The following is a 24,388-nucleotide window of genomic DNA, read 5'->3' on the forward strand; positions in this document are numbered from 1 at the left end:
ACCGACCGATATGTGTTCACAAAGATGAGTATGGGGGCAAGGTATTCGTGTGGGGTTAAGATACCAAGTGGGTGATCATAAGCCCACACAAAAGGGGATGTTCACGCACTACATAGTGACACACAAGTGAGGTACCAGCTCAGTCAGTATGCTAGGGAACCTGTGGGGGTGAGGTCCAGATGGTGTGTGTGACAATTCACTCTTTAAGTAACATTAACATTGTATCAAGATAACACTAACAAGTTTGGTCCCTAGGAGCTGGGTTCAACGTACCTGTGGGGGTGAGGTCCTGACGGTGTGTGAGGGAGACACCCTCACACAGTCGGCTTACCACCTCCCCTCCCACTGCCTTCGGCTAGCCAGAGGCTAGTGAACGCATTTATCGGTGGTTTAGTTAACATCCAATTGGCCTGTTCCGCCAGTTCAGCAAGGGTTTTGAAGCAACTGGTTCTCTCACTCAATACAGGTGAAAAATTCTGCTCGTCAATCCTCCATGAAAAAACTAACTAATGATCATTCGGCACCTTCGGCTGAGGTGTAGTCACACCACCAGCTCCACATCTGGTTCGTCTGTCTGTCTTGCGGTTCGTAACCACCTGATTCACAAGTAACACATCAGTTATTACAGGTTACTGATTTCTCGGTTTTCCCCGCCCTACATATGAGCTTTATAATCAGTGTGAGATTCAAATTCGCTAAGCCACATGCATTGACTTTATTGGAAATAAGCCAAGTGGGAGACAGTGACAGGCACTGGTATGAAGGTATTATGTATACGGAGATTGGTGGAATGTATGGTACAACTGTCACTCAGTTTTGTGTCATAATGTTCAGGTGAGGTCAGGCTGTGTGGGTATATTTTCATTGAGACTGTATATACATTAGCAAGTTTGTATAATATAAATCTAGCTTACACAGCAATTTTGAACTCTCCAGAGAGAGAGAGAGAGAGAGAGAGAGAGAGAGAGAGAGAGAGAGAGAGAGAGAGAGATTTACATAGATATTCAAGTCACACAGACTCTATGGTCCAGACTTGGTGGTCTGTCCTGAAACCTAATTGAAATTTTATTAAATTTCATGTCATCAGGACTTTGCATTTCAACTTGAGTGAATATCAAGTTGAAGGAGGTGGCAGTTGAGCTTGTTTGAAATGACTTATTCGTACTGCACTGAACCAGTGAAGGTGAGAGTTTATTCCATACTCACACTACAATGTTGCTGAAGAAAAATTTGGTGCAATTTGAATCTATTTGTTTACATTCAAATTTATTTATTTATTTATTTTTTTTTACGTTGCGGTCTATTGCACCGGTAGGCTTCTTCCCGGTGGGGCCTGGTGGTCGGCCCAAGGCTTCTTCCTGGTGGGGCCTGATGGTTGGCCCAGCCCGTTCTGGCACAGGCGAGTGTTTATAGTGGCGCCATCTTGCATCTTGCCATTATTTCTCGTTCGTAATGTGTCATCAGTCAGTAACATTATGGATTTGTCCACATTTGGGAAACATTGAGTATTTCGAAACATTCAGTTTTCCTTGGAGGCGATGTTTCTCAAGAGAGAACAGCTCAAGGGATGAGAGCCTTTCGTTGTAAGGTTTGTTGTGCTAAAAGGAGATCATCTTTGTTGCTCTATGTTGCTCACCTAATTTTGCAATGTCATTTGTATGGTGAAGAGACAACAACTGTACCACAGAGAGGTCCTACAAAACTATTGTACAGTGTAAGTACAGGTTGAGAATCCCTTATCTGAATTTCCTGGACCGAAAATGTTGCAGATTTGGGATTTTTTCAGATTTCGGAATATTTTTAGTTAGCACTAAATAAAATTAAAACTGAAATAGGGGATTATTCACGAGAGGGTAGCCTACTAATTTCGAGATGGTGACTACTTATTTCTGGACCAAATACGATGTCATTTATTATGGAGATGGTATTTTTCTCCAGAAATCTCTAAGTGATTGACTTTTCAATGCATGTTGTGCACCCACCACCACCCGCCGCTGCAGGTGCAAAATAGCTCGCAGAGTGGTTCAACTTGGTTACTGTTTCTGTATTTCACTCACTGCTGACAAAGATCACAAGTGAACAAACTACAACAAAACCAGGCAAGTTGATGTTTTTCCTGCTGTGTATTCCCCCAGTGTGCATGTGTATTGAACAGTATAGCGACTTATCACTGCGAGAGGTATTTCTTGCAACACTAATCCATGTATAGTGGACCGCCGCCGCCATGTCCTGTCCTGCGCTGCGTTATATATTTCTACTGCCCCACACTGCATGCCGAATAAATTTAAACTAACCAAACCTAACTTTATGTATGCCATTTGTTCTGTATTTGTCTGTCTGAATGGTTAAGCAGATAAAATTTCATATTTTAAAACTGTTGTGAGCGCATTTTTCAGTGAACCGCAAAACCAGTCCATAAAATTATGTTTGTCAATGGTCGTCCTGAAATATGTGTAAAATATGCATCGTAACGTCCCTCCCCCATCCTCCTGCCTCCACCAGTAGTAGGCAGCGGCTGTCAGTCTTGGCAGGCTAGATAAATTTTAGGGTTGCCACCCATCCCTAAAAATATAGATTTTTTTCTATAATGGAGAATGGGATGTTCCAATCCTTATTTTTTTTAGCTCAAGGTTGCAACCCTGAGACTCTATTTCCATTTTTTTCCGTCTTGAGCACTCTCATCTTGCAGCGAACAAAGAAAACCCATGCTCACATCTTTGACTTGTACAGAAAGACACACCAGTCCTTTTCGAAAGACCAACTTGGTCGGCTAGGCTAACAACAGGCGATAGAGTCGGTCTATTAGCATCCTCCCCTCCCCTTCATGACCTGGCAAGGGTCTGTCGTCCCATCTCAGAGGGACGTATGCACTTGGCCCTAACAGCCTCCATATAGGCATCATGTTAGCATTAAAAACTTTCAGATTTTGGAGGTTTTCGGATTTTGGAGTTTCGGATAATGGATTCTCAACCTGTATCACGTCTTTATTCTTGAATGAGAAGTTTCTCTTGATGAAGCCCAGCATTCATTTCAATTTGTTTGTTGCATCAATGCATTGCTGTGAGAATTTGAGGTTTGATGCCATTTTGACACCCAGGTCCTTGGCACTTGAGTTTCACTCATTTTGTGATTGAACCTCCTACTTTTTGTACCAATTTGAAGAACCTGGCATCCATCTATATTCAAGGGTATCTCCCATCTGTCAGAACAGGCAGAAATTTTATGCAAATCTTCTTTTTGTCAGTGAAGATCTTTGTGTCATAAGCAAATTTACTAATGAGATTATTAAGTTCAACATCAATGTTATGTAAATTACAAACAGCACTAGATCAAGAACCGAGCTGTGAGGGACGCCTCTAGTGATAGGCGCCCACTCTGAGTTAAATTCATCGATCACAACTCTTTGCTGTCTATTGCTCGACCAATTTGCAATCCATGGGTGTACTTTACCATCAGTACCTAGTCGCTTGAGTTTATAAAGTAAGTTATGGTGTGGAACTTTATCAAACTATTTCTGGAAATCAAGATATACTACATCCAGTGATTTGGTTACGTCATAAAGTGAGAAGAGGTTGTTATAAAAGGTCAGTAGGTTGGACAAGCAGAATATCTAATTATGGAAGCCATGTTGAGAATCCTTAATTAATTAGTGACTTTCAAGGTAACTCATAATTTTGTCTCTAATTATGCTCTTGAATACCTTACTTACAACTACAGTTCGGCTAATTGGCCTGTAATTACCCGGTACTGTTTTGCCTCCTTCCTTAAGAATTGGTTACGTTAGCCATTTTCCAGTTGGAAGTGACTTTGCCTTGATGCAAGGACACATTGAATACAGTTGTGAGAGAAGAGAGTATTTTGCTTTTTGTTTCTTTATGTACTATAGGATGTAAATTGTCTGGTCTTAGACTTAATTTGTTTTAAGAGATTGAAGAGTGTTTAGGACTTCCTAGGAAGTTATTACAAAATAAGGCAAAGTCTGCGTGGGATTACTGTTAATACAATTGTCATTGCTGATGTTAATGGTGGTGGTGGTATGAGTGGCAGTATTGAATACTGAGGAAAAATAATTCAAAATGGTAGAACGACCTGTGAAGGAATGTGAGGAAAAATGACCGGAGCATGGTGAACACTTCTTCAAGCCCATCGTTACAGAGTCTAGGCAATAGATGAAGTATAAAGGTGAGTATGAGAGGTCATTTCTTAGGGTGGGGCCAGGTGTTGAAGTGGCTGAACAGGTGTGACTGGACGGGGACTTTGACCTTGAGGTGAGGTAGGGGTGTGGGGGACAGCTGTTTCCTGAGAGTGAGGGTTGGAGGAAGTGAGGTAGGCAAGGCACCTCCCCAGGGAATACTACCTGGTGTGCAAGAGTGGTGCAGTGTTGCCACTTAACTGAGGTGTGGAAATATTTAATAACTAGCACAGAAAGAGTTTAACATTGGTGTTGTGTGTGTGTGTGTGTGTATTTACCTATTTGTAGTCTACCGGGCCCGAGCTAAGCTCTAATAGTCTTGTCTCCATATCTACATTCATCCAGCCTATCCTTCATTCGTTGGACACTGCTTGCCTCCACCACCTCTTCCTGTAAGCTGTTCCATGTGTTAACACTTCTATGTGGAAAACTATACTTTTTTGTCACTCTCTCAGCCCCTCCGTTCTCACAGTTAAGGAGATCATCTCTATCCACCTCATCAAACTTATTTACCAACTTATACAGCATGATCAGAATTCTTCTCTCCCATTTTTGTTCCAGTGTCATCAAGTCCATCTCTTTCAATCTGTCTTCATACGTCATATTCGAGAGTTCTGCAACCATTTTTTTTCTTTGTCCCAAGATTTCATCCGGTCCCATAGCTTTTCATCCATCTAAGGTTTTCATCAGCTGTATCAGTTCTCCTTTCTCAACCATTACATGATTTAATTTCCCTTCATTGCAATTTTCGAGACCCCAGTCAAAGTCAGTTTCTTCCGTAAATACTTTATTAAAATTTTCATTTAATATTTCTGCAATTTCTTTGTCCTATTCGTTGAACACATTTTTTCCCCTTAGCCTTTCCACTCCTTCATTTCATTTTAACTTCCCATTTACGAATTTGTAAAACATTTTTGGTTCTTCTTTACATTTAAAAACTATTCTTCTTTCAAATTTAACTTCCTCCTCTCTCCTTATTTTCACATATTCATTTCTTGCTTGTTTATATTTGTCTCTTGTTTTTATTTGGTCATTTCTTCAAATTCCTCCATGCCTTATTTCTATTTCTTCTTGCTGTCTCACACCTCCATCCAAACCATGTTTTCTCTCCTTTAGTTTTTTCTGTTTAGAATGAAACATGTATCTCTATTCCTCTGTTGTAAATATTCATAAAAAAAGTTCTATTTCTCTTGAATATAACTTTAGTTTTTACTATTTTGAATGAAACATATATCTCTATTTCTCTGTTGTAAATATTCATAAAAAAAGTTATATTAGTACTCCTCTTCAGATCAGTCCAGTCTACCCCACCGAAGAAAGTCGAGTCCAGCGTAATCTGCCTTAGCCTAGTTTTTCCTTTTTTCCTTATAAGCCTCTTATTGATATTCACAACTTTCCAAAGTTTTCATGTCCAATAGTTCATGGTCACTCTTTCCTAAGGGGCACTCATGACTGACTCCTTCATCCAACTCAACATTTTTTGTGAAAATTAGGTCAAGTCTTGATGGTTTGTCATCCCCTCTCAGCCTTGTTTCTCCTTGCACCCACTGCGTCATCAGGTTATCTGTTACCAGCCTCATTAGTTTACTTCCCCAAGTATTCTCACCACCCTCCATTACATAATATTTCCATTTCACTTCTTTGCAATTGAAGTCTCCTGTTAAACCGAGAACAGCAACAGACATCAATTGAGGCTTGCCCGAGGAGAGGCGACAAGCCTCAGTTGAACGTGATTTTTTAACGCGTACAGAAACCGCGCCAGTAGGTCAAGATCAGTGACGTACCGAGGGGGGGTCCATGCGGCCATGCCCCCCCCCCCCCTTTTGCCAAGAAAATAAACAAATGAATATTTATTACACGAAAATAATAGGAATTAGTGTTACGATTACGAATGTGTGATTCATCTCTTGGTCTGCTGTGGGTCTCTCTCAAGGCAGCCAGCCGTTCCCCTGCGGAAGAGCACAGAGCTCATAGTACTGATTTTTTGGGTAGGACTGAGACCACTCACACACAACACACCACGACAGTGAGGTCACAACTCCTTGCCTGACATCGCGTACCTACTCACCGCTAGGTGAACAGGGGCCTGCTCAAAGTTTCTCAAAGATCTTTACCCCCTCTCCCTAATGTACTCTTGCACCCTATCCCTCCATTTCACTGGAGGTCATCCTCTAGCATTCCCTCCCTCTATCTCACTCACATATACCCTTCTAGTCATCTTACTCTCCTCCATTCACTCCATGTGGCCAAACCACTTTAAAGTCTGTCGCTTCACTTCTTCCACCACTCCACACTTCTTCCCTTCACCCCTGTGATACATTCCAAAACGCTCATACACACTTTCATTACTCATTCCATCCATTCTACTCACACCACAAGCACTCCTCAAATAACTCATTTCCACTGCCTGCACTCTATATCTCTGACTTTCATTCCAGGCCCACGTGTCACTAGCATATGTGAGGGTTGGTACTATTATTGTATTTCTCAAATCCCTCTTTACCTCCATGCTCACACTTCTGCCATTCATGATTCGTCCCAAAGACCCTACCACCCTTCTTCCTTGCAATGGCCTTTCTCTTATCTCTCCCTCCATACCACCATGCTTACACATAACTGATCCAAGGTACTTAAACTCATTGGCCTCCTCCATTTCTTCACCATTAAAAATTATTTTGCATTCTTTTTTCACATTCAATTTCCACTCTATATGGGCATACAAAATCTACAACCTCACTGTAGGTCACTTTCATTTTCTGCAATGAGCACCGTGTCATCAGCAAGCAGTATCGAATTCAGTACCCACTTCCTTCCCTCATCAAACAGTTTTACTCCAACTTCTCCAACTTTGCCCTTAATTTCTCTAATAACAATCCATATAAATATTGAATAACCATGGTATCTCAAAATGTTCACTTGTTTCTCCTGTAATTTTGACACATGCAGATGCATCCTCATAGAAAGACTTTATTGCACTAAGCAGTTTTCCTCCCATACCATAAATCTTTAAAACATCCCACAATGCAATCCAATCGACTCTGTCATAAGTTTTTTCCAAATCCATGAAGGCAGCGTATAGTTTCTTTCCTTTTGCTAATATTTTTTCTACTACCATCAAAGGAACACAAAGGAACAAAGGAAGAACAAACAACAGCAGACCTGCTGGTCCTTACGAGGCTGTTTGTGACAAGCTACACTAACTATCTAATCAAAGGTGGAAGATGAAGGACAGCAAAGGCGAAGGCTCCTCCCCACCCCCCCATCCCTCCAGCCAAAGCTGGCAGGAAAGGAAAAAGAACCATGCAGCATGGAAAAACTGCATGGAAATTATGTAGGAAAGAGGAAAGAACTATCATTACTGCTACCACTAACCGGGCGATAAAAGCGGACAAGGACACCAGTATTCGAAAGAACTTAACGTTATTATGACAATGAGTAATATCTTAGTTGCTGGTTCGATTCAAAATACTTGTCTAATCTATTCTTGAAGGCCGTAACTGTTGTACTATCAAAGACATCACAGGGTAGAGAGTTCCAAACATTAACAACTCGATTGAAGAAGAAGTGTTTAGCTTCGTGCGACAAGAATCTTTTACCACTTATCTTCAAATTGTGATTTCTTCTTGTTCTATTTGATCGATCAATTGTAAAGTAATCTTCCGCATTAATATCACTGAATCCTTTAAACATTTTAAACACTTCTATTAGATCGCCTTGCATTCTTCGTTTTGATAGGCTGAATAAATTTACTTCTTTAAGCCTTTGTTCATATGATAAATTTCTCAACCTAGGAATCATCTTTGTTACTCTTTGTTGAACCCGTTCCAACTTTTCTATGTCTTTTCTGTAATAGGGAGACCAAAACTGTACACAGTACTCTAGACGGGGTCGAACCAACGAATTATACAGTTTTAATATTACTTTTTCCGATTTATTATTAAAGACTCGTCCGATGAAGCCAACCAATTTGTTTGCAGTTTAAACTACCTCTGAACAATGCTAACCGGGCTTTGAATTGCTTGATATAGTGATTCCAAGATCCTTTTCTTTACTTACTGCAGAAAGTTGTTGGCCATTCATTACGTACCGAACGCGATTGTTATTTTTTCCGATGTGCAACACTTTACATTTGTCAACGTTAAATTTCATTTGCCATTGATTGGCCCAACGTGCAAGTCGATCTAGATCTGATTGTAAAGCTTCTTCGTCGAGTGTCGCAGTTACTTTACTAGCAATTTTTGTGTCATCAGCAAATTTTGATACTTTGCAAGATATCATTATCATAAATTAAGAAGAGCATGGGGCCAAGCACTGATCCTTGAGGTACGCTGCTTCTGACTTCGAGCCAGTTAGATGTAACACCGTTTAGAACTACTCTCTGTTTCTGCTCAGAGAGCCAGTCCACAAGCCAATTGTGAATGTTACCCGAGATACCGTGCGCCAGTAGTTTGCTGAGCAATTGTTGGTGGGGGACATTATCAAATGCCTTTTGAAAATCCAGATATATGATATCTACTGATCTGCTTTCATCGAACACCTCAAAAATATAATGAAAAAAATCAAGTAAGTTAGTCAAACACGAACGTTTACTATGGAAACCATGTTGCGAATTATTTATTATATTATTTTCTTCGAAGAATTTCACCATATTGTCGCGAATGATAGTCTCCATTAACTTACAAACAATCGATGTCAGGCTAATTGGTCGATAGTTTCCTGGATGAGACTTGTCCCCCTTTTTGAAAATTGGTGTAACATTTGCAAGTTTCCAATCCGACAGAACTTTTCCAGCTGTTAAAGATTTATTGAATATGATGGAGAGCGGTTTACAAATTTGATGTTTGATTTCTCTTAAGACCCTAGGGGTAATTTTGTCTGGACCAGGAGCTTTGCTTACTTCAATCTTTTCAATTGTGCATAAAATGTCACTTTCTACAATGAGCACACCACTTAACATCTTTTCGGCCCTTCTAACCTCTGCCGCTTGAGGTGATAAACAATCTTCGTCGGTAAATACGGATGTGAAAAAGTTATTTAGGATTGTAGCCATTTCATTTTCATCGTTCGTGTGGTTTCCATTATCATTAGCAAGCGGTCCGATACCACAAGTCAGTGACTTTTTATTATTTACATAGCTAAAAAATTCTTTAGGACTAGATTTACTTGTTTCCGCTATATATTCTTCAAGATTTTTCTTGTGTGGCGTGGCGAATTCTGTCCAACTCTAGTTTGTCAGCCTCACTCTGAGTTGATATGTATCTACTGTATACGCGTTTTTTAAGAGATAGGCTATTTTGAATATTGTTATTCCACCATTTGGATTTCTTCTTAAAAGCTGAACATCTGTTACGATAGGGTACGCATATGCTTATGGCATTGTTCAATATTGTGGTGAAGGCCCCCCAAGATTTACCAATATCTGTTTCCGCCGAGATTTCAGTCCAGTCAGAATTATTTAGAATTGATCGGAGTCTTACGAAATTCACTCTCTGATAATCAGGCACCTTTTCTTCACTAGGAGTTATTTTACTTTCTTTCATATTGATGCTGAATGTGATTGTTCGGTGATCGCTAGAACTAAAATTGGACCAACATTTACTTCATTAACTAGATCAGCTGTCGTTGAAAAGATAAGGTCAAGTGTATTATTTTCCCGAGTCGGTTCTTGAACGTGTTGATGCAAATCACTTTCTATTAAATTTGTGTGCAGGTCGAGCCCTGTATGACAGTTCAACGGTTCACCCCATCTTTTCACTGGCAAGTTGAAGTCCCTAACAATTACTGCCTCGCAACTGCTACTTGATTCTAATAATAATTCACTTAATGCGTGGTCGATATCAAGACTCTGCCTTGGCGGTCTGTAGATAAGTCCAATTACTATTTTACGAGATTTATTTTTAATTTCAATGAAGACCGTGTCTACATTGGTTATAATATCTGTTTTCACGGATACTGGATGGAGAGAGTTGTGGATATAAAAGATAACACCTCCACTCTGTCTGTTCTCTCTTTCATGACTAAAGATGGTATAACCCGGTAATCTATATTCCGCAATGAAATCTCTATTTGAAGTGTCTATCCAAGATTCTGTGACTCCGATGATGTGATAATGATTTGTAGCTGCGAGGACTTCTAAGTCTTCAAATTTGTTATGTAGGCTGCAAGCGTTTACATAGCAAGCTTTAATGTGATTTGAGTCGGGGGTTTCGCAGGTTGAGTGCTCCCTTACGGTGGAGCTGCTGGTGTTCTCGCCTCTGCGATATTTGGCTTTCGAAGAGCCACTTGGTCACAGAGCAGCCTCCCGAAACGGGCTGCTCCAACAGGGTTTAAGTGGATGCCATCAGCAAGGAACAAGTCTGAATCGTAGTAAAAATTGTTCCACAAGTTAGCGAACTGGACATTTTCTTGTGAACAAAGGGATTGAAGTCTGTTGTTTGTGCTGAAGGCCTTACTGTAAAAGCTAGATTCGGCACCGACCCTCGGAAGGATTCCTGAGATTATAATGTCACTGGCATCCGTTTTACGTTTATACTGCTTGATCATGTGGCGGTATATCTCAAGCAGTTCCTCAGAACGGGTAGTCTTTACGTCATTCGTCCCCGTGTGAATGACAAAGAAGGTGTTTCGGTCGGCATTTCTCGTGACATCATCACACGCTGCGGTGATATCGTCCAGTCTGGCACCTGTATAGCAGTAACGTTTTCTACGGCCGTTTGATGAACGACCACAGAACTCAACCAGCTGGCCACGCACCATGGAGTCCCCAACTAGGCGAGTCTCAAACTCATCCTCCATGGTGTCTGCCAGCACCTGGAACCTATTGAAGGTAGTGGGGGTCAGTAAATCCTTGGTTGCCTGCTTCGGTTTGGCTCCATTCCTTACAGGTTGGAACTCGACATCCTGTGAAGCAGGAAGAGAAGCGTTAAGTGGGGCAGGCTGGAAGTTGTCCTGTGAGGCAGGCTGGGAGTTAGCCTGTGAAGCAGGCTGGGGGTTAGCCTGTGAGGCAGGCTGGGGGTCAGCCTGTGAGGCAGGCTGGTGGTTGTCCTGTGAGGCAGGCTGGGGGTTAGCCTGTGAGGCAGGCTGGGGGTTATCCTATGAGGCAGGCTGGGGGTTAGCCTGTGAGGCAGGCTGAGGGTTAGTCTGTGAGGCAGGCTGGGAGTCAACCTGTGAGGCAGGTAACACGTCCTCCCGTGAAGCAGGAGGGTCGTCTGGAGAGGGCACAGTCTCGGTGGAGGGCCTCTCCACCATTGATGGTGGAGTCACTGCCACATTACTTAAAACAAATTCCTGAAGGGCTTCGAATATCTTTTCAAGATCATTGTGCTTGACTTTCCATTCAGTCACAGCCTTCTGAAGTTGTAATCTTTGAACGCAGAGGCGGCAAGTTTTACTCAGCTGGAAGAACTGAGCTGCAAATCGTCCGGGACAGACGTCACACTTAAGGTTCGAAGGCATTGTTAGAAATTTAAGCGAGTTAACAGTTTGGGCAAATAATAAAAGCACTTTCAAAATAACTTAAAGTGTGACCATAAATTGAATTGTATAAAAATTGTGCATGGAAATTAGGTACTGCTGTGTTAGATGCCTCCAACACTGGGAGTTCACTCCCACAGGGTCTTGAAAACGCCTCAAAGACCAGTCGCTTGTCCTGAGCCTCGGTCACGAGAGAGACTTTCACAACCCGGCGCTTTTCAGCTATTGTCCTCAAAGTTTTGTCCCATAGAATGGGGCCAGCGTAGTCACACAGAGCAGAGCTGGCAAGGGAGGAGGAGGAACCAGCAATTCGTTCCCACTTTCTGAAACGTCTAACCCAACTCTGCGACCCTTTCGAGGCCTGGCCAGTGGCACCTGTCACCAGGTGTTCTCCACCAACTCTAGAGAGTATCAGACGCCCTTCCTGAGAGACCAAAAAGCTGAAATATTCCTTGAGTATAAGAAAAACCCTCAGAAACTCCACTTAGAAGCCGGGAGGTACAACCTCAAGTGGCCCACGGAAGACATCTCTTTCAGGAGAAAACAAGAACCAGCTGTTATGCAGAATAGGGATGGGAGTACTGTCGACAGAGGGGAGGGACGGGGAAGCTCACACCGACAACTGGTTCCCAGGGAGGCTTTTTAGTGTAGAGGTCGCCACACTCCTCTACAGGCCTAAATAATAAGGCACGGTCCAGCTGACTAGGACCCTGGAACTCCAGCCATTGTCTCATAAAGAGATCCTCTGCCTGCAGTCCAATCCACCACTGCTGCTGCCCAGAGGCTTCACCGTGACCCTGGCACGGGAGACAGATCAGGTATTACACCTTGACCTGAGACTATGCAGGGCAGGGACGTCTAGTTCCCTGAGGTGAAAACACTTCACCCGCATACCCGCAAATCCTGAAGGCAAATATCTGATCCACACATCCCCTTCCCTTCCTGAAGCCTCCTTGTTCTTCACTGATTTTCTCTGCTGTAAGTCTTTGCACCCTCTCTGTTATGACTTTTCCATATACCTTTCCGGGTATACTCAGTAGACTTATACCTCTATAGCTCCCACATTCCCCTCTCCTGCCCTTCCCCTTCTAAAGTGAGACAATGATGGATTTCGTCCAGTCTGCTGGCACCCCCCCCCTCCCCCCCTCCTCCCATGCTACTTCACATATCTTGACCATCCATTTAACAACTACATCTCCTCCACACTTCAACATTTCTGCTGTGATTCCATCAATTCCTGCTGCCTTTCCATTTTTTAATCTTTTTATTGCCTGATTTACTTCTTCATATACTTCTTTCTTTATATACTCCTCCTCTACCTCTACTCAAAACTGCTGCTGTTACGGCTGCTGGACGTCCATCCTCAAAAGTCATTAAGTTTCTGAAATATTCTCTCCATCTCTCCTTCACAGCTTCCCCGTCTTTCAACATCTTTCCATTCTCATCCATAACTTCATTTATTTTACTTGAGGAGATATTTTCTGCATTTCTTTTGTTTTTTACTTCTTTCCAATATGATTTCCTGTTCCCTTTATATTTTTCACTTAGTCTTTTTCCAAAGTCTTCATCAACTCTCTTCTTACTTTCTTTTATTGCTTGTTTTAATTTAATTTTGCATTCTCTATATTTCTTTTTCCTTTCCCTCTTTACTTGTTCAGTCACATTTCTTTCTTTTCTTAAAAAGTTCCTTTTTTTTTTTTTTTTACTATCCTCCTTATCTCTTCTGTCCACCATGAATTTCCTTTTCTTTTTCCATCTCTCACCACTTTCATCCCTAACACTTTTTTTGTTGTAGTTTCCATTATTTCTTTAAATGTTCCAAAACCTTTTTCAATATTTGTGTTATCTTTTACACTTTCCCATTTTTCACTTAAGGCCTCTGCCATTTCACGGTTGTACTCATCTTTTATTTCTTTTTCCTGTAACTTTTCTATCTTCAGTATTTCCCTTTTTAATTCACCTTCCTTTTCAAACGCCCACTTTTCTTTCAGCTTTAACTTTGCCAGCACTGCAAGATGGTCAGATCCATTGAACATTCCTCTTACTACCTTCACGTCACAAATTTCTTTTCTAAGCCTCTCATCTACTGCCACATAATCAATCAATCCTTTTTGCTCATTATCCTTCCCTCTCCTCCATGTGTATCGGTGGATATTCTTGTGCTGAAAGAAGATGTTCGCTAGGAACATTCCCCTCTCAGCACAGACTTCCACCAGGCACTCTCCATTTTCATTCTTCCCAGGTATCCCCCATTTTCCCACCACATCCATCACCCATTCATCACCCACTTTAGCATTCATATCTCCCATCATAATAAGTTTCCTTTCTTTCTCAAAACTCTTCAAACATGCATTCACTTCCTCCCAAAAAGCTTCCCTTTCCCTCAGTCCTTTTTTACTTTTCACATTTACTGGTGCATAAATACACACCCATGCATACTTTTCTAAACCTACTTTTCATTGAACAAAAGTAATGTAGATTTGTCTACATTCATAAAACCATTTTGAAATATTTGATCAGTTTTCCTCGGAGTCGACATTTTTCAAGGGAGACCAGCTTTAGGGACGAGAGCCTTTCGTCGTAAGGTTTGTTGCGCAAGGAAGAGATTATCTCAGTTGCCCTACATTGAACACCTTCTAACTTAGCAATGTCCTTTGTGTGGTGGGGAGACCAGAACTGTACTGCATATTTCAAATGGGATCTGACTTTCTTTTTTACAGTAAGGGAGGCAGCTCAAGTGCAAAACACTAAAACAGGAACAAAAAGACCTGCTAGTTGCTGCTCCAACAAATGAAAACAGAATGAGAGGCCGAAAGAGAGGTCAGTTTTGGGTGGGGAGGTACCTTGATACTCTCCTCTTGAAAGAGCTCAAGTTATAGACAGGAGGATATACAGGTGAAGGAAGGCTGTTGCTGAGTTTACCAGCAGAAGGGATAAAAGAATGAATATGCTGGTTAAGTCTTGCATAAGGGATTTGGAAAAATAGGGATGAGCAAATGTAGAAAGTCGTGGAGGTGGCAGGAGGGGGCAGGCATGCAGTTAGCATGTTCAGAAAAGCATTCAGCATGAGCATATCAATAGAAGATAAAGAATTAACAATGCAACAGAATATAAGAGGTAGAAGACTGCCAGAAAGAGGAGGGAAGTTGATGAGATGAATGGCCTTGGTCTCCACTCTGTCCAAGAGAGCTGTGTGTGGAGCCCCTCTGGATCTGGATGATAATGCGCAGGGCACCTAGCAGTGCATAACACACATATTTGTGTTGGCTGTTGGGGGGACAGGGGAGGCGGGTGTGCAAGGGAGGGAAGTGAATTAAGTGTAATTGTCAGTGTTGGTGTGTTGTGGTGACAAGTGAGTGTGTATTTGTTTTCTGAATGAGTCTATTGTACCGCAGTCTAAAAACTATTGAGGAAGGCTGTTCCAGTCACGTATGGTGCGTGGAAAGTATGAGTGCTTGTATGCGTCAGTGTTAGTGTGATATGTTTGGTATTTATGAATGTGTGTGTTACGAGTACGTTGACTGTTTGCGATGTGTAAGTATGTTTGTGGGTCAATGTCGGTGTGAGTGTTTGTGATCTTGTACATAATTGTAAGTCTGTGTGCTTGTCTGTGTACGTAAGAGGTTCCATGTTTATTTGTTGTTTGATCCGTGTTGTGATGCCAGGCGTTCAAGTGTAATTGTTTGTAATGAACCTAGCTGCCTTGGTGTTGATTAGCTCTAACCTATCAATGTTTCTGTGTGTGTAAGGATCCCACACCGTGGAGCAGTATATTCAAGTGTTGGTCTCACAAGTGTGTCATAAACTATGTGTTCAATGTCAGGTGTGCAGTTATGTAAATTCCTCCTCAGGAACCCCAGTGTTCAGTTGGCTGTGGCACTGATGTGGTCTATGTGAGTGTTGAACTGTAGGTTAGTGGAGAGCTGTACTGATTCTAGGTCTGAATTATGGAAAGTGTAAGTATGATGGATGGGATTGTGAGCTCTGGCGAGTCTTAACAGCTTGCACTTGTCAGGGTGGAAATGCATCTGCCAGTTGCACTCCCACCACTGGAAGGCGTCCAAGTCTTTTTGTAGCAGTCTGCAGTCGTCAGTAGCCTTTACTGCTCTAAAGAGTAAACTATCGTCGGCAAATAGTCTAGTGGAAGAGTTAAGATTTGAGAGTGGAAGATTGTTAACTCCTAAAGGACCGGAGGTGGCTATAGCCACTTTATCGGGGAAGGGCCGGAGGCGGTTATCACTGGCGTGCTCACCCCACAAGTCTATCCTATTCAACTCGCTGTTTCCGTAACCACAGCACATAGAGACTTCTGGATGGCGTCTTTAGAAAGAGGAAGACTTGGTGGTTAGTACAAAATCCATCTTGTTCACTCGTGCAATGTAGGTTAAGCGTAGAGAGTGTGTGAATATAGGCAGTTTCCGGGTTTAGCGCCGGAAGGCCAGTCCCAGCGGTACCGAAAATACAGCCACCCCAGGTCCTTTAGGGGTTACCCTTTCACGCACCACGACGCGATTTGCGTCAAAACGGAATCGTCTACATCTGAGATTTTGACTCGAATCGCATCAATAAACTTTTAAAATTTCGACAAAAATAAACTTTCAGAATCACGTCAAAATTTTTTGTGTCAAAGATCCAAGCTTGACCTATAAAATAAACTAATCATCAACTCTCTCCTGCCGTTGTTTGATGCGAATTGTGCCGTGGTGCGTGAAAGTGTTAGTGTACAGGAGGAAAAGAAGGGGGGCCTAGAACGGTGCCTTGTGGGACACCTGAAGAAACAGGGACAGTGTCAGATGAAGATCCATCAAGAAGAACACGTTGAGTCCTGTTAGTAAGAAATGCAGTGATCCAGTGTAGAATAGGTCCTGAAATACCGTAGTTTTTCAATTTCAATGTCAGTCTTTTGTGCGGGACTTTGTCGAAGGTTTTGGCAAAATCTAAAACAATAGTGTCAACTTGTTTAGTGTCACGTCGGTCAAGTAACCTCGTAATGTCGTGATATGTAGTAATGAGTTGCGATTCACGTGAGCGTTTAGGTCAAAAGCCGTGTTGTGAGTCAGTAAGGACGTTGTTTGTGTCAAGGTGATTCATTATGTGTTTGTGTATTATGTGTTCGAAAATTATACATGGAATTGATGTTAGTGAGATGGGGCGATAATTGGCTGGGTCAGTCCGGTCACCTGTCTTAAATAAAGGATTAATATTTGCCAAAAGCCAGTCAGAGGGTAATGAGGTGGATGATAGTGATTGGGTGAATATGGCCTGCAGGATGGGGGCAAAGGATTTAAAGATGAAGGCGGGAATGTTGTCGGGGCCAGTGGGTTAAATTGTGTCAAGTCCTTCCAGTAATTTCTGTATTCCGTTAGTGGCAATGTCAAGGGGGCTATGGGGGGGAAGGGGCTGTGTGGCATGTTTGGTGTCAGGTTGTGTTCTTGTGTGTATACCGATTGGAACTGTGTGTTGAGTATTTGTGCTTTGTGTTGTAGGCTGGTTACTAATGTGTTATTGTTGTTTTTCAGTGATGTAATCGTGTTAGTGTCATGTTTGCGTGTCTTAAAGAATTTGAAAAAGTTTCTTTTGTTATTTCTTACGTTGTATGCGAGGTAGGTTGCTATGAGTTTGTGTTCTACTACTTTAATGGTTTTTACAAATGTCTTTTGGTGGTTTTTGTAGGCGGTCCAATTATCTGTTGTGTTGTATGCCTGTGCGCATCTGTAGAGCCTTTGTTTCTTGCGATGTTGTCTGCGTAGATCCCTGAAAAACCAGGGAAGTGTGTACCTACTAGAAAGTGTTTTTTGTGGTATGTGTCATGGAGTCATGGAGTCGTGTATGGCGTGTTTCAGGTTGTTCCAGTTGGCGGAAGGAGGTCTTGTGTGTGGGTCTGTTGCAAAAAAGTCAGTGCTGAAGGCAGTTAGGTCTTGTTTGATCATGTCTAAGTCAGCCCTTGAATAAAGGAATATCTGTCTGGGTCTCTGTTTATGTCTAATCGGTCTTAGGTCAGCGTCAGTGATAAGTATGTCATGGTCACTGAGTCCTGGAACAACCTGAGTGTTTGTTATGTTAAGAATGTTGTTGGTGAGAAAAAGGTCAAGTGTGTGTGCTGTGGTCAAAGGGCCACCGTGGCCAGTGGGGCGTGTTAGAGTATGTGTTCGCGTTGGCTGGAGTACTGTTTGTGAGTGAAAATGTATTTATGATGTCAATGAATGTATCGTGTTGTTGGCGTCTGTTTGTGTGGGGAATAATGGGGTTGGAGGCATCAGCATCGGGAGGATCAAAAAGGGAAATAGCAGTCCAATCAGTGTCAGGGAGGTTGGAATCACCTGTGATCCAGATGTGTTTGTCTGCTGTATTCTTTTTTATTTATTTATTTATTTTTTTTACGTCTTGGTCTATTGCGCCAGTAGGCTTCTTCCCCGGTGGATCCTGAATTCCTGATGGTCGGTCCAAGGCTTCTTCCCGGTGGGGCCTGATGGTCGGCCCAGCCCGTTCTGGCGCAGGCGAATGTTTATAGTGGCGCCATCTTGCATTGGCTCATGCTGCCCTCCCAGAGCTCATCTTTAATCCTAGAATCTAGAGTCCAGGTTGATAGGTGGTCTTCTGGACACCATGTGGGTAGTTTTAAGCCACTCGGCGGCAGCTGAAAAATCCCAGCTTGGTGGCACCGGTCGGGGATTGAACTCACATCCTCCTGAATGCGGGGCCGTCTCGCTTTTCGTTCAGCCACTGCCGTGAAAGAGAAATGTGAAGATTGTGTAAATAGTCTGTATTAATAGAGCCATACTGCTTATGAGAGTGGACAGGGCTCCTGTATATGAATAGCGTCTGAGAGGGGGAGAAAAACTGGCGGAGATGATACAGAATACCTAACATCAAAGAAGCTGATTTAGCGAGAGAGGAGATATGAAGTTTCCAGTTAAGATTTTGAGTTAAGATAAATTGGAAATGATAATTATAGAAGAAGGTGACAGCTGAGTGTTATCGAAGAATAATGGACAAGTGGAGAAACTAAGTTTTTGAGGTATTGAAGGACACCAAGTTCCTCCTGCCCCATTTGGAAATGACAGCAGGATCTGAGGTTAAGTGTTCTGTAGTGTCCAGCCTAGAGTCATGTAATTCCTGTAGCAAGGGTCTTCTGCCAAAAGATACTGGCTAATGCAGAGTAGAGTCTTCAGCTTAGGAGTGGATAGGGCAGTTTGTTATGGAAAGAAGATCATTAATGAACAACTGATAGAAAGTGGGAAATAGAACAGATCCCTGTGCCGATGAAAAACTACCGGTATAGCTGTATACTGATGTGATAAAAATACTGTTACCGGTATACCGAAGTGCTGCTGATACCGGTAATACCGAAACTAAAACACCAGTATTCCGGTATACCGGATACCGGTGCACATCCTTAGTGGAGAAAGAATGTGGAATATGTACCTCCATTCCAGAGACAATCATCTCGGTGATGGGCTGGGCACTTATGAAGTAGTCTCTCTCCTAGAAGCAGTAATCATTCCATGGGAAATCGGAAAAGAACAACCTCAGATTGTCTCATCGAGCTGAAGCAATATGCCAGAAGCACTGCCTCTGGTAGATTCAGAGAATGTGCAGTAGTGATAGGACAGATTACAGAAATAAGGTTGTGATCGGAGGAGCCCAATGGAAAGAACTGTTTGACAGAGTAAGTCGAAGGGTTAGAGGTTAGGAAGAGGTCTAGTATGTTCAATGTGTCTCCAAGGCAGTTGGGAATATGTGTAGGGTGCTGAACCAACTGCTCTAGATCACTGAGCAGAGCAAAGTTGTAGGCTTGTTCACTAGACTGGTCAGTGAAAGTGTTGGTGAACATTGAAATCTCCTAAGATGGAGACTTCAGCAGAGTGAGTCAAAGTGTGCGCCACTTTGGAATTCAAATAGTTAAAGAATATTACATAATTGGTAGAGTTAAATGAGAGATAGACAGAACAGATGTATTTAGTACTAATAGAGCTTAAGCCTTAGCCAGAGGGTGGAAAATTCTGAAGAGTCAAGGTCGTGGGCACGAGAGCAAGTGAAGTTGTTGCATACATGGACGCAACCTCCAGCTTTGGTATGAAATTTAGGATAGTGAAAGGAGGAGGGAACAGAGTAGAGATTACTGTCAGCAGGCTCAGAAACCTGTGTTGTGGTGAGGGATAGAAAGTGGGTTTTAGAGGAGGAGAGGTGGTGTACCACAGAATGTAAATTAGAGCAAAGACTGCAAATGTTTCAAAGTTGATGAAGAGGAAATTGGAGGAGTTTATCAGGACACTTTTTCTGATTGGTGCCAGGAAGGGAGTCTGATCTGACTCAAAGAATTTCTCAATTTCAATAAGTCAGTGTTTACCCTGCCACCTTGCCTTTCACATCTCTTGTATCTCTCGTCTGATGCTTTTTTACTCTGCTGCCCTTCTACAGTAGCTACAAGTAAGTATGTACAGTGGATCCTCGGTTCATGAACTTAATTAGTTCCTGAAGGCTGTTCGTCACCTGAAATGTTTGTAAACCGAATTATTTTTCCCATAGGAATCAATGTAAAATGGATTAATCTGTTCTTGGACCCCAGATGATTGCTTATTTAAACTTTTACAACAGTACTTTGTGCATAAATTCATAACACAAAACTTGTTTTTGGATATCTAACACAAAAAAAGATAAATACAATACTAAACATAAAAAACAGATGAAAACTTAATTTAATTTTACTGCACATGTATGGATGAGAGTTGACGGCGCAGTAGGCTGTCACACTGGCTGTTTTCCCCCAATGGTTGTGGGTACGAGCAACTAACTGTATGTAAACAAACAGACGACGGCTATTGCCGAGTGAGGATCAGCGAAACTACTATGACCTACCAAGAGACTCATAAAGCGCACTGCCAGAGCTGCTGTGCTTACTATTAAATTGACAAGATAAGAGAACACCTCATGCTGTGGGACCAAAGTTCAAAATATCTTTTCTCCATTCCCTAAAAATTGTACGACTCATGGTCTTCACAGCACAGTTCTCTGACGAGGTTTGAGTAAACACTTCTGCCCTTTCGCTTAACCGCAGCAATAAGTCCTTAACTTTGGTAATGGCAGCACATGCTGCAACAGCCAATAGGTTAGCAGACAGTGCCATGTCGATACAGGGTGACTGCTTTGTTTGCGTTGTGGATACGGACAGCCGACCTTGGCCATGTGTGACGCAAACCCGGAAAAGTTATAGTTCCCAGTTGCCCTTACTGCCAATGCGTTTGGAGGAAAAAAGCCCCATGTGACACCGATTCTAATAAGTGGAAGGTGGTAAGGAAGGAAAAGGGAAGAGATTTTATTGTTTGGAAGGGGAGTCCCCTTCCATATTGTGTACTGTTTAGCGAAAGCTACACAGCAACTGGCGCTCTACCACCGATACTGCCGGCTTGTCGCCCCATGATATTGCTGGCTTGCGTGTTCATGGCTTGAGACACCGTTCATCACCCGAGATGTTTTTGTTCGGAAAATTTGTTCGTGAACCGATTTGTTCGTGATGAGAGGCATTCATGACCCGAGGTTCCACTGTACAGTAAACCCTTGACATAACGGACCCACTTATAACGGATTTTGGATATAACGGACAAGGTCAGAGGGTCAGGTATATTCATCATATCATGGGAACTGACTGAGAATAGTTTCTGAACCAGCTGCGCCCAGTAGCTACAGTAACGTCTGCTAGCCACCTCACTCTCCTCCCTTTATCTGCGGCCCCATCCTCTGGTTACTGTAGTCTTTTTCACCCAACCTGATGAAATATTTTCCTCCTTGTGGTTCCCATTCAAATGAAGAATGTATTTACATCACAAGATAATCTTATACATCAATCCAGGGCATAAATGTAATGGAAAATAGCCAAGTGTTTGTGAGTGTCGTTACTGACACAGGTTAAGGGGTCTGTTAGGTAGGTTAGATTAGATTAAGTTGAGTCTGGTTAGTTTAAATTTCTCCGGCATGCGGTGTTGGGTGGTAGAAATCTGGAGGAAATACGCAGCGCAAGACGGGTCAGGGCAGTGGTGGGGGTGACCCACTACACAGGCCGGTGTTGCGAGAAATACCTCCTCACAGAAATAAGTTGCTTTGCTGCTGTCCACCACTGGGGGAATATGCAGCAGGAAAAACATTAATTTGCCTGGTTTTGTTTTAATTTGTCCACTTGTGATCTTTGTGACTGGTGAGTGAAATATAGAAACAGTAAGCAAGTTGAACTTTTCTCTGCGAGCTATTTTGTGGTTGCGGCAGTGGGCGGTGGCGAGTGCAAAACAGGCATTGAAAAGTCAACCATTTAATGATTTGTGACAGAATCAGTTATTAGATTATTTCATAACACCAAAAACTACCCAAAATAAAACTGTTCCATCTGCCAGTGTGAGATAGGCACACTCTAAACTTTTACCCATACCCAGTGATGGGATTCAGCCAGTTCGCACCGGTTCGCAAGAACCTGTTCTTGGAATTTCTTTAATCCTGAGAACCGGTTGATGCTGTTAGCTTAAATCAGGGGTTCTCAATTTTTCCCCCATGAACACCATTTACTTATAAGTTATAAGAACCTGTTGTTAGCGAGTCTTGGAGTGAGAGAACCTGTTCTTAAAAAAATTGAATCCCAGCACTGCCCATATCCGTAACAATATGGTCCCCCTTGCAGGACCCCATTGCCACCCTGGAAACCTCAGTGCCTCACAATCCATTGCCAAGTGTACTGTGTGGCTATACAGACAACGTGCAGATAACATACACAATAAAAAAAGACTATACTTACTTTTATTTGGTACATCGGTAATATTATAAGTATTTTTTAATTTCTGCTGCTTTCAGCAGACTTTTGACATTAACGGACCAAGCTCCCCCCTAATTAGTCCATTATATTGAGGGTACTGTACTGTGCAGTAATATTCATCAGTGATATGGGGTGACAAAAATAACCACTGCAGGCACAAGATTTTGAACTTCCAATAACTTTGATTTTTGGTTATCTCGGTTCAGTTTTCTTCTAGTTAGTTTGACTTATGCTGGGTTTACTGTAGCTAGCTTACTGGCATATAATGAGGTCATTCTAAAACTACATAGATAATTATTAATAATTATCTTCAAACAAATCAAATTGTAGGATGGACCTGCACCAAGCCCCGAATCTTCTGATGTACCGCTTATTGGATCACCTAGTGAACCTCCTGCACCAAACCCCGGGTCTGGTGTACCGCCTGATGAACCTGGTAAGCGTGGTCCTGGAAAGGGTCTACTGTATGGCTGTGCTGCTGTTGTTGGAGGAGTGACTGCAGTGGCTGCAGCACCTGCTGTACTGACAGGTAAGTGGAGTTTATACGTATTTTATGGTGAAGACATGCTTTTTTTTTTTGCAGTGCCACCCACAACCTACGCAGCATTCCAAACACAGACCTGCTGCAAGGTAAAAGTTAGTGCACTTCATCATGTCACAACGGAAACACCACATGATGTAGTGACTTTAAGTTTGTGGAAGACTGAAGAGGAAGGATGGATTAAAGAGGTGCCCATAAACTTAAAGCTACGTATTGGCTTAGGCAGAGCCATGAAATTGATAATGGAAAGAGCAATTTTTGGTAAAATGTCAGAACATTGCTGTACAGGATGAAGCGATTTCATATAACATCCCTGCCCATTAGAGATTTAGTGGCTGCTATGGTTTATGACAGTGGTTCCCAACCTTTTTTTCAGGTGACCCCAGTCATGCACCTCTAGACATAACCGCAACCCCACTAGTAGCTTAGTTGTGTATATGTATTATCATAATTAGGGTTGCACCGATTAATCGGTAAAAATCGGTAATCATCAATACCTAATGTTGATTGATTAATATCGGTCGGTAATTCTTCTTTTGACCGATTAATATTTTTATTTTTTATTTTTTCTCTTTTTATAATACATACATAACAATAATAATAATAATGATGTGTATGTAAATGGAGTGTTACCAAAACTCCTTTTTCTTTCATTTTATTTTAACTCCAATCTAAAAAATGTATATTTCAATATTCAATATAAAATAAAAATATATGATATGAACTGAAGCACTTTCTGCTTCAACTTTGAAACTAAAAAAAAAAAATCAACAAATTACTTTATTAATTAAAGAAAAATTATAGATATTTCAACTTGTTAGCTTATTAACTGTTGTAGCAGTAATGTCCTTCACCAAGCCTGCTGGACAGTAAATTGCATAGGACAGTAAGATTGTGATAAACTTGAAGAACCATCTGTTTTCTACCACTACTAGCATTAAGAGCATCTAAGATAATCACAAGAATTCTGAAAAATTTAAAAAATTCAAAATAAAAAAAGCTATGTTTAAAAGCTAAATTATAAGTAACAAATTACTTTTGCAGTTTCGTATTTGTTTGGATGGCAGTAAGAAAACAGGTAAACATGTGGTGTGTACATGTGGTGTACGGTGTGTCTTTAACTTTAATCATTTAATTAATAATGAATAATTTAGAATGTAATTTATAAATAATCGGTAATCAAATTCGGCGTTATAATCGGTCGGTTAATCGGCAATCGGTAATCATAATATAATAACACCATGTTTGATAATTTGACGTCTTGGCGACCCCAGGAAAAACACTTGGCGACCCCAGGGTTGGGAAAGGTTGGTTTATGACTTGGTTGTCCCATGTTGACCCCCCAGTGCTCCTCCTGACTGAAGTTACTGAAGTAAAGGTTGAT

At 41.8% G+C, this 24,388-nt stretch overlaps 1 long non-coding RNA gene across 2 annotated transcripts in view; it reads left to right on the plus strand.

Moving 5' to 3' along the window:
- LOC126997899 (uncharacterized) overlaps positions 1-24,388 on the plus strand; it is a 75,176-nt gene that overhangs the window by 37,814 nt on the left and 12,974 nt on the right. For both annotated transcript variants that reach the window (XR_007752449.1, XR_007752448.1), the window contains exon 4: positions 22,794-22,992. This is a non-coding gene — a long non-coding RNA (uncharacterized LOC126997899). The remainder of the gene's footprint in view (positions 1-22,793; positions 22,993-24,388) is intronic.

Source organism: Eriocheir sinensis, chromosome 13, assembly GCF_024679095.1.
Source record: "Eriocheir sinensis breed Jianghai 21 chromosome 13, ASM2467909v1, whole genome shotgun sequence".
NCBI lineage: Eukaryota > Metazoa > Arthropoda > Malacostraca > Decapoda > Varunidae > Eriocheir > Eriocheir sinensis.